Here is a 15,177-nt window from a genome sequence, read left to right as displayed (position 1 = left end):
CGCTTGCATATATAAGGAACAAAGAATATGGGAAGAGGCAGCAACAAGAAAGGCTCCTCGGCCCCCAGTCCTGAGAAAAAGTCAATAGCAGACACAGCACAAATAGATATAAAGCGCTATCTCCAGAGCCTCACAGACAAGTTCAGGAATGAAGTTATTAATGACCTGAAGCTAGACATAAGCAGAATAGTTAGAGAAATGCTAAGCACCACCCAAGAAAAAACAGATGGTGGAATGGAAGAACAGAAAAAGAGGGGAGAATTGTTTAATGGAGAAAATAGAGAAAGCATAGAATACATGAAGCAGGTTCAAAGAGATTACCAGGAAACTAAAAACTCTATCGAAAACTGGCATAACAGCTTGAAAGAAACTAAGGACAGATTATCTGAACTGGAGGGCAGATTTGTAATATGGGAGCATGAAATGAAAAACTTCTCAAAAATAACAAAGAAACAAACAGCAATAATACAAAGACTAAAAGATGATAAGAGGATCTATAACTTAAGAATTAAGAACATAGAAGAAGTAGGGACATAAACAAATGAACTACAAAAGCTACTCACAGAAATAATCCAGGAGAATTTTCCTAATTTAGCAAAACATAAAGATACTCAGTTGTATGAAGCATACAGGACCCCAGCCACCTACAACCCAAACAGAGCAACACCCAGGCATATAATAATTAAAATTCCAGAAATCCAATACAAGAACAATATTAAAAGCCGTCAGAGACAAGAAACATCACTTACAAGGGAACACCCATCAGAATTACAACAGACTTCTCGGCACAAACCATCAAATCACGAAGAGTGTGGGGGTAAATAGTTCAAGCTTTGAAAGATAATAATCTCCAGCCAAGATTGATATATCCTACACAACTGTCCCTGGAAATTGATGGAAAAACAAGGTGCTTCCAGGATAAAGAGGAACTAGGGGAATATGCAACCACCAGTCCAACTCTACAGAGAATATTGCAGGATATTCTAAAAAAGAAAAATACGAAGAATCCAGAAATAGTGGCACAGAGGCCACAATGAATGGAGCAGAAAACAAAATGAAGAAGACAAATTGACAACTAATGACAGAAAAAGAGCTCAACAGAAATGAGGCACATAAAAGCTATTTTGGAGAAAATGACATCTTAATAGGTAATAATGGTTTAGTATCATCTTGTTTTGAAGTCTCATCAAGCTTTTGTTCTTCTGTCTTCATTGGTCTAAACAGGTTGTATCTTACTGGATTTTATTATATATGATAGTATAAGCAAAAACTTTTATAGACAAGGAGATTATACAGAAACTATTGTTCATTTTCTGTTAGTTGATTCTAAATACCCTGTAATAGTCATTCTCCTAAATGGTTTTACATTGTTTTGATATATTTGATGCTACAGTATACGAAGTTATACTCAAATATTTCAAGGAAAGAGACAATATGGTAACTACTTTTATGTCGGGATAATCTTGTGGTGAAACACTATTTTGCTTAAATGGTTATGTTTTGATCTGCGCTGTTTTGCTGTTATGCCCTCTTTTATCTCAATCTCCATTTTATTTACTTTTTTATTTTTATCCTTTTAATTAAGGGAAAAATAAATTTAAAAATAGCAGGATATATTATAGTAACCCACTTTGACTTTCCATTATCTTGATTTAAAGCTCTGTATTGCTCTCACCATCTTGTTTTGACTGATGTTCCTCTATTCTGTTTTGCTTGATAGTACCAGGTTCGAAAGTTTAGGCAACAGCTGTGAAGATAGTGGGATTCATTATGACGCCCATTCTGGTTGACTATTATCTACTTTTGAAGACCTATAATGTCTCCAATGTTTTGGTTTTGCCGGTTTTGTTCTTTAGTGTTTTGTTCAATTTTATTATAACTGATGATATAGGCAATTCTATTAGAGATAGTGGGAGGCATTATGGTTACCATTGTTGATCACCTTGTATTATGCTTTTACATTATCTATTATGTCCACCCTTTTGATTTGACTCTGTTCTGTTCTGTCACATTTGGTTCTACTCTCTTCCAAAAAAGTAATAAGAACCGGGGGAGCAACAAAACCTAAAATGTGTAATTGTCATTGTACAAAAGAGAGGAAAAGAAAGTGCCCTAAACGATATAACTGCATGTATATTTAAGTGTATAAGATAGATAATGATATTACTGAGTTTTGTTGGATCATTGAACATAACTGTTTGCAGTCTCATTGTTGGAATGTCCACTTTATAAGCTTTAATTTTGTAACTTGAACAACTATTTCTAAGATGACAATATGTAATCCATTAACTAGTGATTTCCTACTGCTTATTTTTTTCTGTAAATTTGTATAACTTGTACCCTTTCTCTGCTTTTTTTTCTTTTTCTACTTAAATAAAATTAAAACAAAACAAAACAAAAAAAACACCACGGGGTAGAGTGCATTGGCAGGGTCTGAACCAGGCAGTCGACATGTAGTAGTGAGAAAAACACCACATGAGGGAGCACATCGGGGGAATCTGAACCAGGCAGTGGAAATGTAGGATTGAGAAAAACACCACAGGGTTGTGCACATCGGGAAGGTCTCAAACAGGCCATTAAAATGTAAGAGTGACAAAAAGACCACGGGTGGTGTGCATCGGGAGGGTCTGAAATAGTCAGTCGAAATGTAGGAAGGAGAAAAGCACCACAGGGTGGTTCGAAGGTTCCGAAACGGGCAGTGGAAATGTAGGTTTCTAAAAAACATCACAGGGTGGTGCGCATAGGGAAGTCTGAACCAGATCGGGAACATCTAGGAGTGAAAAAAAGACCACTTGGTGGTGTGAATTGGCACCACGGGGTTATGTCAGAAGTCATATGTCACATGTGTGACATGTTACATTTGTCACACATGTCACGTCACACGACATGTGACATGGGTCACACATGTCATGTGTCACGTCACGTGACGTGACAAGGGCCACACATGTCATGTCACATGTCACACATGTGTCATGTGACATGTGTGACACATATGTAACAAGTGACATGGGTCACACATGCCACATGATATGTCACACGTGTGATATGTGATGTGTGACAGGTCACAGGTCACGTGTGATATGTGACATGTTACATGTGTCACATCACATGTCACATGTGACATGTTACATGTGTCACACATGTCACATGTACATGTCACATGTCAGACATGTGACATGTGTCATGTGACATGACGTGATATGTGACTAGTTTGACACATGTCACATGTCACGTGGTATGTGACGTCACGTGACATGTCATGTGTCACATGTGACATGTTACATGTTACATTTAACATGTGTGAAACGTCACATTTCACACGTGACATGACATGTGACGCATGTCACACGTATGATGTGATGTGTGACATGTGACATGTGTCACACATGTCACTTGGTCGCACGTGTGACAGGTGACATGTGACATGCGTAATACATGTCACCGGACACACGTGATAAGTGACATGTGACCTGTGTGACCCATGTCACATGTCACATGCAACATGTGACATGTGTGACATGTCATGTCACACACGTGACATATGACGTGTCATGTGTTACCCATCTCACAGGTCACACATGTGACATGACATGTGACATGTGTAACACGTGTCACATGTCAGTTGTTTGACATGTGACATGTGATATTTGTGACATGTCACCTGTCACTCATGTGACATGTGACACATGTCATGTCACCCGTTTGATAAGTGACGTGTCACACATGTCACATGTCACATGTATGACATGTGATGTGTCACACATGTCACAATTGTGACATTTGATACGTGTGACGTGTGGCACATGTCCCACATGTGACACGTGTCACATGTCACACGTGTGACTTGTGACATAATCCCGTGGCGTTTTTCACACTCTTACATTTCCACTGCCTGCTTCTGGCCCTCTCGATGCGAAACACGCAGTCATGGTTTTTTCACTAGTACATTTCCCAGCCTGGTTCACACCCCCCCCCATGCACACAACCCCGTGGTGTTTTTCTCATCGTACATTTTCATGATCTTATTCAGACCCTACTGCTGAGCACCACACCGTATCATGAGCACCACCACTTAACATGAGAGTTTATCTTTTTATTGCTCTTGTTAAGTTTATTCCCTAAAGGCTTAAAAAGTACCACTGCAACTTCTGACCAGAAAAAAAAACTTTCTGAATATTTTCCATTCCTAGAGATGAACATCACAAATATTGATTTATTCAAATGATTAAATTATTAATTTCTCATTAAGCGGCAATTACCTACAATACTGCATATAAATCTTTGAATTTTAGTTTCTACCTAAAATCCTTGGAGTAAATGTTTATTAAGCTTTTGAATCTGTGAGTTTAGTAATTGCTGAATGCAAGCCACATAAAAGATAAAAATAGATACTATAGATACTTTTATGTGCCTATATTTTCAAATGTATTGAGACTCTTGGGGAATGAGAGGTGTTGGGGAGTGAACCCAGAGATAGGCAAATGCTGTAACTCAGCTACATCTTCAGGCTTTTTTCTTTTTTTGGGGGGGGGGGGGCAGGGACTGGGTCTCACTGTATCACTAGGGAGCCTAAACGGGCTCCACTTAGGTGCAACACAGTTACCCACTGCAGACTGAAGCCAGGAGGGTGGGTTGCTGCTACTCCACCCCTGAAATTGATTGAAAGTAACCATAAATTTTTCTCTGAAGTTCCTTCCTCTGGAGGCTGCAATTCTGTAGACTCCAGATTTCTGAAATAGTTACATCAGACAGATTCTTCCAGGGTATTTTTGTCTAGGTGGAGAGAGAGCTTCCTGGTGTTTCTTACTCTGCCATTTTCTCAGACTACCTCACTTATGCTACCTTCTTTGTTCCCCAGTCCCCGTCCTGGGATTCTCCCCTTCTACTTCCAGCAGTCTATTGAAATTTTTTCCTAAAAGAAAACAGTTTCCTTCTAAAATAAATTCTGAAGATCATTTTTCCACCTTGCTGCATCTCATTTATTTGTATTCATCTGTTCACATATCATTATTTTTCATCACTGTGCATGTTGGAGGTTATAATAATATCTATGGCTGCCACAAGCAAATATGCTTCACTTTATCGGAGAGACAAACCATAAAAAGGCAGAAACAAGAGTTCACTACATTAAGGACACTTACCATTGGCAATTAAAAAATATTACTTCACACATCAAAAAGCACTTAAAGAGCCATTCATTTTGCCACATAAAGTAAAATCACTTAACCATTTAACAGCTTATAAGGCTGTTAAATGAAATATATTGAAAGCTTTAGCACTGAAACATGTTCACCTAAAGCACAAATTTCATTGCACATATATTGTTATTTTTCATTTTCAAATAAACGTCACCCTAAAACAATCCGTCATCTCAAAATTTCTCCAAAATTATTTTATATTCTAGTGCTCTTGGGACCTTTTTGTCTCCTCTCTCTCCCTCTCTCTCTACTCTGTCTCTGTCTCTGTCTCTGTCTCTCTCTCTCTCTCTCTCTCTCTCTCTCTCTCTCTCTCTCTCTGTCTCTTTCTCTCTCTCCCTGCACGAGACTGACTTGAATTATTGTTAGCTGAAAATAATGAACTATAGTTTGTTTACTTTACATCCAGTAGTACCCTTGGTGAGAACGACAACCTGTTATAACTAAGCAAATTAAATTACTAAAAGGTCAAAGTGTGATGTGTCTAGAATAGCTAGGTAATTACAGATATGGGTCACTAGGCCAGCTACTGAGAACACAGTAATGAAATAAATAACACTTAGCTGCCACCTATTATGCCTAGTTATTTTAGATATATATTCTCCTTTAACCATTAGAATCTCTCCATGAGGTAAATAAAAATGCCCTATTTTATAGTTTGGGAAACAACAATAAAAAATTAAACAACTATGTCTAGCCCCCAAATTAAATAGCTAGGAAGTGACAGACTTGGTATAAACTAATGTTTTTACTCAAAAGCCTATATTCTTATTACTAGGAAACTTTTTCATGTGCTACTATATTTATTTATTTGCTTATTTACTTATTTATTTAGGCATTGGATATTAAAGTTAGGGCTTCACATTTCCCAGGTTCCCCTCCCCTTTTTAAATTCTGAGACAGGATCCCACCGAGTCACTAAGCTGCCCAGGCTTTGTTATATTTGTTATATTTGTCAATTTGTTATATTTCAGGCTGAGTTTCCAGAGTGCTGGCATCACAGCCTGTGCCACAATGCCTTGCTCTGCTTCGCATTTTAATATATACCCTCACATTCTTCATATTTTTATATGAAATTAGGAATTAAGGGTCTACTTTGTTGATATGGTGGCTCAGCTAACAGATATAAATTAGATAGCCACATTAGATTGATTGCTTATAAGGAACATGTTATTAGTTTTATATGAGTTTAACACTTCTAGGAAAACATAAATTATTTTAACATAATAACCTTATTTGTGTTTCAGTTCATGAACTATATATATTTATCTATACATTTTTGCTGAATTTTGGAAATTTTATTTTTCTAAAACATAAAGCAATATACAAAACAGCTTTTAAAACTCATTTTTTGAAAAAAGAAATGGTGTATCAGAGATGAAGATATTCATCTTGCTATATGCACATACCAATATACCAAAATGAATCTCATTGTACTGTATTACTAATACTCATCAATTTTAAAAACTCATGCTGCAATTATTATTATTTTAAAAAAAACTTCACTTTCATCAATCCTTCATTTTCCTCAATCTTATTCACATTATTCAATTACATGCCACTCTCCTGCTTTTGCTAATACTCATATAAACCTTACACAAGACTACAAACAAGAAACTTAATGACTTAATGTCTGCAAAAACATTAGAGGATAGGAATTTTTTTTCCTCCTCTGTAGAAGAAATTAGTAAAAAGTCTCCAAATGGACAGAATAATAGTCTTTGGCTGTGTAAGGCTACAGACCTGGACTAAATAAATTCCAGATATTTAATTTTTAATACAGTCAATCCCTGATTTCCAGACATCTGAGTTGCACACAGACCTCACATTATGAATATGCATAAATGCAAATAAACTGTGGAAGTAGCTCACGTGTCTGCTACACATTGTCACTGTTGTGCTGCTGTGTGCTCATTGTGCAGTGCGATAGTGTGCCGCAGTGCAGTGCTCAGTTGGAGCCGAGGATGTCTGGAAGCAAGAGGAAAAGAGTGGTGATGTGGAAGGGACTGCTAGGAAGAGCAAAGCATTACCATGGAAACAAAAGTGAACATAAGTGAGAGATTGCTCCAACGCAGTGATCATAGGTGACACTCATTTCTTTTGTGTGTATACTTTTTTAATGCTTTACTTGTCAATTTGTGTTAAAGGAATATAAGATTCACTTTGTCAAACTTACGGACAAATCTAACTTATGAATGTTCTCTAAAAATAAAATTCATTCCTAAATCACAGACTTACTACGTTTGCATTTGTGGTTCAAGACAGGCTAATAGTAAGTATATAAGTGAATTGTAATTAATCACATAGCATTTGCTACGACATTAAAGACTAACACCAAAAGAGGAGCATTAAGGGCTGCTAGAATATCACAAATCTAGTAGATTGTTGGGCTTTAAGCTTTTTCATATTTTGTGACTAGACAAAAATGAATAAAATTACAATACTTACTGCAGGGCAGATGTCAAGGAAATAGTCACTTTCACACTGTATCAGAGTATAGCGATACAACTTTTCAATTGGAAAATTTAATAACATTATAAAATTTTTCAGTGTTTCAACTCTGATCACTTCCACTTTAAAGTGTTTACTTTGTAGAAATATTTTTTAAAAGGCTCATGTGTAAAGACATGAAATTTTGTTCTGAAGAGGATAGAATAGAATAAAACCAATTTTTAAAAAAAACAGATACAGGATTTCAAAATACTACAAAGTCAACAATAGTTACCATATAATGCCTTTTGATGTCATCAAAATAGCTATAGATAACTTTGGACATAGTCAAAATCAAACAGAACAGAATAGAATAGGAACAATAAACACAAAACAATGAATTCAATAAAAGATTTCAAAACAAGCCAATAGTAAATCCAAAATTGCTACCATATTATATCTTGCCATCTTTTTTTTTTTTTTTTTTTTTTTTTTTTTTTTTTTGGTACCAGGGATCAAACTCACGATCTCCTGCTTGTCAGGCAGGCACATGTGCCACTTAGCTAAATTTCCAGCCCTTTGCCATCCTTGAAATAGCTTCTCCTGCCCTTGGATTTAACATCATCAAACAAAACAGAAGAGAATAAAATGCAACCCAACAAAACAATGGAAACGATATAGGACTTCAAAAGAAGACCGTAGGCAGCCAACAATGGCTGTAACCCTCAGAAGTAGATCCCCCTCAATGTCACACTGCATACCACTGTTCTCTGAACCTATGACAGACCTCTGGCCCTAGACCTGCAATGTTAGTGAAACACCAAAGCACCACCACAGGCACCCAACTGCATTTCACCCCCATAGCTATCATCACAGCCTGTGTTTCTTCGGAAAGCCGATCCCTTATTGGGACGGGGGCTGGTACTTCTTGTTTGCCAGCCCGCATGCCAGAAAGGACTTAGTCTAGCTGTTTCCAGTCCAGAGGCAGTTGGTGCATGGTGCTGGTTCCCAGAATGGGCTTGTCTGCTGATGTGGCATTGTTCTGTCTCCCCCACGTCTGCGAATGACATTGACTCACAGGGAGAGGCTTGACATAGCAAATCTTATGCATGCAAAATTACTCACAGCGATGTTTATCATAGTTTTTTTTCCAGTTGTATTGAAATATAACTAATAAGATTATTTATATTTAAGGTATATAACATGATATTTGAGATGCATACACATTGTGGAATGATTACCACAGTCAAGTTAGTTAACATAGCCATCATCTCTCACAGTTATCTTTTTTTTTTCTGTGTGATAAAAACACTTAAGATCTATTTAAATATTCTTAACTGTTCTACTTAAATGTTCATAGTTTACTGTGAATGATAGAAGAGTTTTTAATGATTAAGACTTTTAAGACAAATATTCAACAATAACAGATCAGTTTATTAGTTGATAATACATTGACACAATGCCGAGCAAGGAAAGAAAGTGTAGTATAAATAACTAGAGGACAGACTTTAAAACCACACAAAGGTTTTATCTGGTTCAGATACTGTGTGATGTTAACATTTCCTGGTCTCATTTTTACTGTTTTAAGGTGGTGGATAACAGTACCTACTTCATACGGATATTATAGAGATTAAATGAGAGAGTGTTCTCTCATTGAATATTATAAATATAACATTAAATATAAATATAATATTATATATAAATATAAGTTAAATATTATCACTAAATATATAAGTTAAATATTATAAATATTTATAAGTTAAATATATAAATATTTATAAATATTAAAAATAAGTAAGAGAATGTACTCTTTCATTATATTATGCAGCCCCTTATTTTACATTTGAAAAATTCTATACATTACAAATTATTTTTTAAAACCAGGCATAGTGGCATATGCCTTTAATCCCAAAACTTAGGAGGCTGAGGCAGGAGGATTGCTATGAGTTCAAGGCCAGCCTAGGTTACCTACCGAGTTGAAAGCTAGCCTGAACTGTTTAACAAGACCCTGTTTCAGAAAACAAAAACAAAACAATTATATTTCGAACATTAATTCACAATATTGAAAAATGCTTATGACATAGTCAGATCTAAACTAGTAGCAAATTACCAAATGTAACTCATGTCTTAAATACAGAAAAATGTTTAAGAGACTTAAACTATATTAAGATAATGACTTCAAACAAGATGTAACTCAAATGTTCCTGTAACCTTTTGATATGAATACATCAGTGCTCAGTGTTGTTTCTCATCTGCCCCTCCGTGGGTCGCAGGGAGTCTTGAGTTCTGCTTTCCTAGACTTTTGCCAGTTTTCCTATGAATTCCAAGGCGTTTCTCATCTGCCTTTGATTCCCGAAGCATCAGGCTATTCCTGGTGTCTTCCTGTTCAAAGCAGCTGACTTGAAAGTTTCTTAACTTCCAACACTAGTGTTGTTGTTACATGTACATCTTGGCTAAGATGCCTAAATTTATGCTGAAATATTTAACATCCATGGGGAATTAATGTTGATTTCTACTTTTTAAAAAATTTTGCCTCAAAATCAACACTTTCCTTTATGCTGCTCTGTTCTTAAATTGTCATTTGCAGTTCTCCATTTATTTATTGGCTTGTCTAGTACTATAGTTTAGATCTTGAGTACTTCCCAAAGGCCTACAGGTCAAGGACGTGGCCCCCAGACTGACACTATGGGGGAAGGATAGATCAAAACTTATTTTTTATTATAACTTGCAAGTCAGCAGTTGGGTGAGCCCCGGGGTGGGTGGGACCTCATGGGAGGTCTTCAGGTCACTGAAGCTTGTGCGCTTCCAGCCTTCTCCCATTGTGTTCCCCCACTAATGAGCTGAGCAGCTTTGTCCTGCCAAGTGCCCCCTCATTATCTGCCTCACTGCAAGCCCAAAGCAATACGACCAGTTAGTCCTCAACTAGAATCTCCAAAACCATGAACCCAAATAAATCTTTTCTTGTAAGCTGATTATCACAGATATTTTATCATGATGGGAACCTGAGTAACACATTTGCCAGGAATGATTTCATCTTCTTGGTTATAAGAAGGGAGGTTTTTATTTTTCCTTTACATGCTCTATAATGCCCATAATTCTACTATAGACATAAAATATGAGCTCAGGACATGCTTATTTATACAGCTGTGTAATAGGTAACTGCCACTCACTAAGAAATTTCCTTATGGTAATAGTGTGGACCCTAACAAGTTGGCTTCTCTGTCTCACTCCTCATATCACCACGATCTGACACTAAAATACTGGAAGTCAGCAAACCTTGCTGTGAGCACCTCTGACCGGGTATATTCTTCCCCTATATGACCAGTTAATGAATCTGAGACTGTCCAATTGTCAGTGAGTATAAATAGCCCATGTCTATCTGAGATTCAGAAAGTGAAAGGCTGTGCATTCCCTTCATCCTTTCTTTCTCCCACTATAATGACCTAGGACTGGAAACCAATAGCCACAAGAGAAAGAGGAGCCACCAGACCTACATTAGAATCTCTGGGAGTGAAAAATACAACATCATTGTATTTAGCCACGAATATATATTCTGGATATATTATATGTAATATATACAGAGAGAGTATATATTATGTATAGAATATATAATAACGTACAAAATAGGCACTGACCCATAAGAATGAATGAAGTGACCAATGAATGAAGGTTTTTGGCGGTAAAGAACTGGTGGCAGGGCTAGAGGTGGAGCTCAGTGGTAGTGTGCTTGCCTGCCATCAAGCGGGCCCTGGGTTTCACACCCAGCACCTCAAAAATGAGAAACAAAACTACAACAAAAAACGTCATCGCCATTTGAGTCCATACCAGTTGAATAATCATGAAAATAACCCTACAATTTACAAATTTTATAGTGAAACTGAAGTTCATTAACTTCAGTTAGTGAGAAACTGACCTCATTTAGGTAATGACTGGTAAGTGGCAGAGACTCAGACCATCTGTGTCTGACACAAAGGCCATTTATCTCAGCACTCTGCTTCCTACTTGTTGACTGATAGCTACATTACCTCCCCCGTCCATCAAAAGTTAGAATGCAGTGGAACTATCTAAATAGCTTAATTGTTTATCTAAACTTTGGAGTATAACTTAGTACTAAGTATTTATTATAGTTTGATTTTCTATAACTTATTTTTTGCCTCTATAAGGAATGTCAGTATTGCATCTTGCTATTTCTTTAAATTTCTCTTTTGTCATTACTCATCATTACCCCTGAAATGGTATTATTTAAGCTGATATATCCAACTTGATTGCATAACATATATTAAAAAGTCAAGAGAAAATTAAATTAGACAAACCACTTGGCTTATGGCACAATTCTTTAGCTCCTGCTGCTCATTCTTCATTTAAATTCATAAGTCTCTTTTCTCCATGACAGGATAATCATCTCCACAGCAACTAACTATTATATCACAAAGGCTGATGCCTGTGACTGAGAACTGATCAGCAGGAGCTGAGCAACGCTTAAACAACAGAGATTCTATTTTCATACAAATATCGCTAATTATAATGAGCAAAGGAAGAAATATATCAATCCCCTGTGACCCTCCCCATCGTACAAGCAGAGCTGTCTCTACATAGTTTCTTACCAAAACATGGTGCTTCCAACCCCAAATGTGTATAATAAAAGCATATGCCTTTGTAGAGATGCTATCTCCTGGCATGGCAAGGCAAATGTATGTCTAGACCAAAAAAGCAGGCTCTAGTTAAATTAAAATCACACAGATATTCTGTGTGATTGAGTAGAATTTAAAACAGGATCTGTGTGCTACCAATTGCTGAGAACCTTAGAAAGCCTGACAATAAACAAAAATATCATTTAAAAGATGTAAGGGATGGTAAGGCCAAAGGAAAAGGATTACCAGACCCTTTTTCTAAAGAGGCAACTTGAAAAAGTGTGGTCAGGTACTTGTATGAGCTGACTAATCACAACAGTGAAAGACATATTGCATTTGAAATGGGTTTGACCACTTTATAGTCTCAAGATGGTACTTTCACTGGCAGACAGAATTCTCTAGGGAAGCTGAACACATAAGGGAACAGAGAATGACTATCAGATGCTGCTAAAGATCTATTATTTTTATATTAGCTTCATAGAATTTAAAGTCAGATTACATCTGTAATCTATAATACACATTTTTCGATGCTAGGAATTAGGCCCAAGGCCTTGTGCATGCAGATAAGTATCCTGTGGCCGAAGTATACTTACCCCTTCAATGCACAATCTTAAAAGTGATGTGCTTGAAGAATATCAAGCTTGCCTCTCCCAGACTAGATGATAAGCAATACCAACAGCAGGCTTCTGTGACTATGCTGTGGTCTATAATGCTCAAAACAAGAGGTATTGTCCCAACTGAATATTGAAAGACAAAGTTTTCTGAACATGACAGCAGAGAAAAATAACTGAAGTTGATGTTGCCTTTCTGCTTTTCTCTCATCTTTTTTTTATTTCTTTGGTACTAAGTATTGAATCCAAGGCCTTTGCACTGAGCTACATTCCCAGCTTTGTTTTGTTTCATTTCACTTTGCTTTGGGACAGGATCTTGCTAAATCCTAAATTGTCCAGGCTGGGTTCAAACTTGTGATCTTCCTACCTCAGCTTCTCAGAGTGCTGGGGTTATATGTATGCACCACTGTGTCCAGTGATCTTTCTAGTCTTTAGTCCCAAACTCAAGTGAGTTGAGCAAAGGAGTCCTGCATACCCCACTGTGGCTTAAAAATGATTTTGAGAGGAACTTCCAGGAGGATAGTAGAGCAGTATGTAGCAACAAATCAGCCTGTCAAAGATTTGGAATACAGATAATGATTAATAACAACTTGAGGAAGAAAAGGAGAAAGGTAGATCCCTGGGACTCAGGAAGGACCTGAAGGAACAATTGGAGCCTACAGAGAAATTGAAGAGACAGACTACAACACAGAAAAAGGACAGGGCAACTTGTACTCCTCCCTGGCTCCTGGTTTGTGGTGTGAGGAAAGGAAGCTTGAGTCTACTGAGACAGTGAAGCAGCTGACTCCAGCGGCCTCTAAGAAGAAATGCACCAGTGGAGTGGGATAGTGGATGTTGTGCACCATAACAGTGGTGAGTGACTCCAGTCTGAGTGACAGCTGTGTCCCTGAAAAGAGTGCTTGATTGGTCGCCATTTTAGGGAAGGACCAACCAATCCCTGGACTCAGAGCAGCCTCGAGATGGCTCCATCTCAGGGCCCCCAGAATTACACTGCAACAGTGACTGGTAAGGGACAATCATGAGGGACACCCGTGGTCAGGGAGCCAAAGTCAAGCTGGCATGAGACCCAAAGTGTTGTAAGCTGAATGACTCAGATCCCAACCCCAAAACCAGAGGTCAGGCTCAGTCTGAACTGCCATGGATTTGAAAGCATCAGAACAACATCACACTCTAATCCTTCTGCTGGCCTTCTGGAATTGTCCAGCATGGATCTGTGCTCTAACTGCCTCCTTTGTGTACTAGTGAGAGTAGAGTCACATCTTGATCTGACACTGTCACCAAACTGTAGACCCCAGAATATAAGCACAGGCTTGAAATCACAGAGAAACTTTTTCGTTCTCATTTGGTTTTTAATATTATTTCCTCTGCTTGTGGGTGTTTTGTTTGATTTTTTTTCTGATTGTTTGTTTTTGCTTCTTTGTTTGAATGAACAGTGTTTGTAGGTTTTTGTTTTGTCCTTGTTTTGTTTTGTTCATTTTTCCCTTCCTTCCTGGCTTCTTTACCAGTTTCCTGAAGTTGGAGTAATCTTTCTTTGTCCTTCAGCCTTGCTTCTACTCTCTTCTCCTCTTTTTATTTTCCTGTTTTTTTCCTGTTCTTCCTTTTAAGTCTTCTCCCTTTAGAGTAAAATTGCTTTATTGAATGAATATTTACTGTACATAATTTTCTGATTTGTTTTACATTTAGGTATAAAACCATAAATCTTATACCTATGGTTAAGTGTTACAAATTATTGGCACTCATATAAATTATTACTAGTTGTACATCTTTACCCAAAGTGACACTTGCTGTGATCAGCTGATCTTTCTTGATATAGGTCCTTTTCAGTTTTTCAGTCTGTGGCCTGTGGAAAGCCAAAGCACCTCCCAGCACCATTTATTAAAGAGATTATTTTTTTCCAGTGAAGGTGTTTGGTCCCTTTGCCAAAGATAAGGTAATCAAGTGTGCTTGGAGTTGTTTCTGCATCTTCTGTTCCTCTGATCATCAAATCTGTATTTTTTGCCAATACCATTCTATTTTTATCCTTTTTTTTTTTTAGCTTTATAGTATAACTTTAAATCAGGACTCATAATGCCTCCTGCCTTGTCTTTGTTGTGCAAAACTGCTTTTGCCATTCTGGGTATCTTCTGGTTCCATACAAATTTTAGGATTATTTTATCTAGTTCTTGAGATATGTTAGTGATATACTAATTGGAATTGCATTAAGTCTGTATAACAGTTTATAACAATTTTGGAAGTATGACCATTTTCCTGATAATTGTTCTGCCTAAAAACAGGGAATATCTTCCCATTTTCTGATACTTGCTTTAATCT

This window comes from Cavia porcellus, unplaced genomic scaffold, assembly GCF_034190915.1.
Source record: "Cavia porcellus strain 051 isolate PalLab524CR breed Dunkin Hartley unplaced genomic scaffold, mCavPor4.1 scaffold_29, whole genome shotgun sequence".
Classification (NCBI taxonomy): Eukaryota; Metazoa; Chordata; class Mammalia; order Rodentia; family Caviidae; genus Cavia; species Cavia porcellus.
This window is presented reverse-complemented; position numbering follows the sequence as displayed.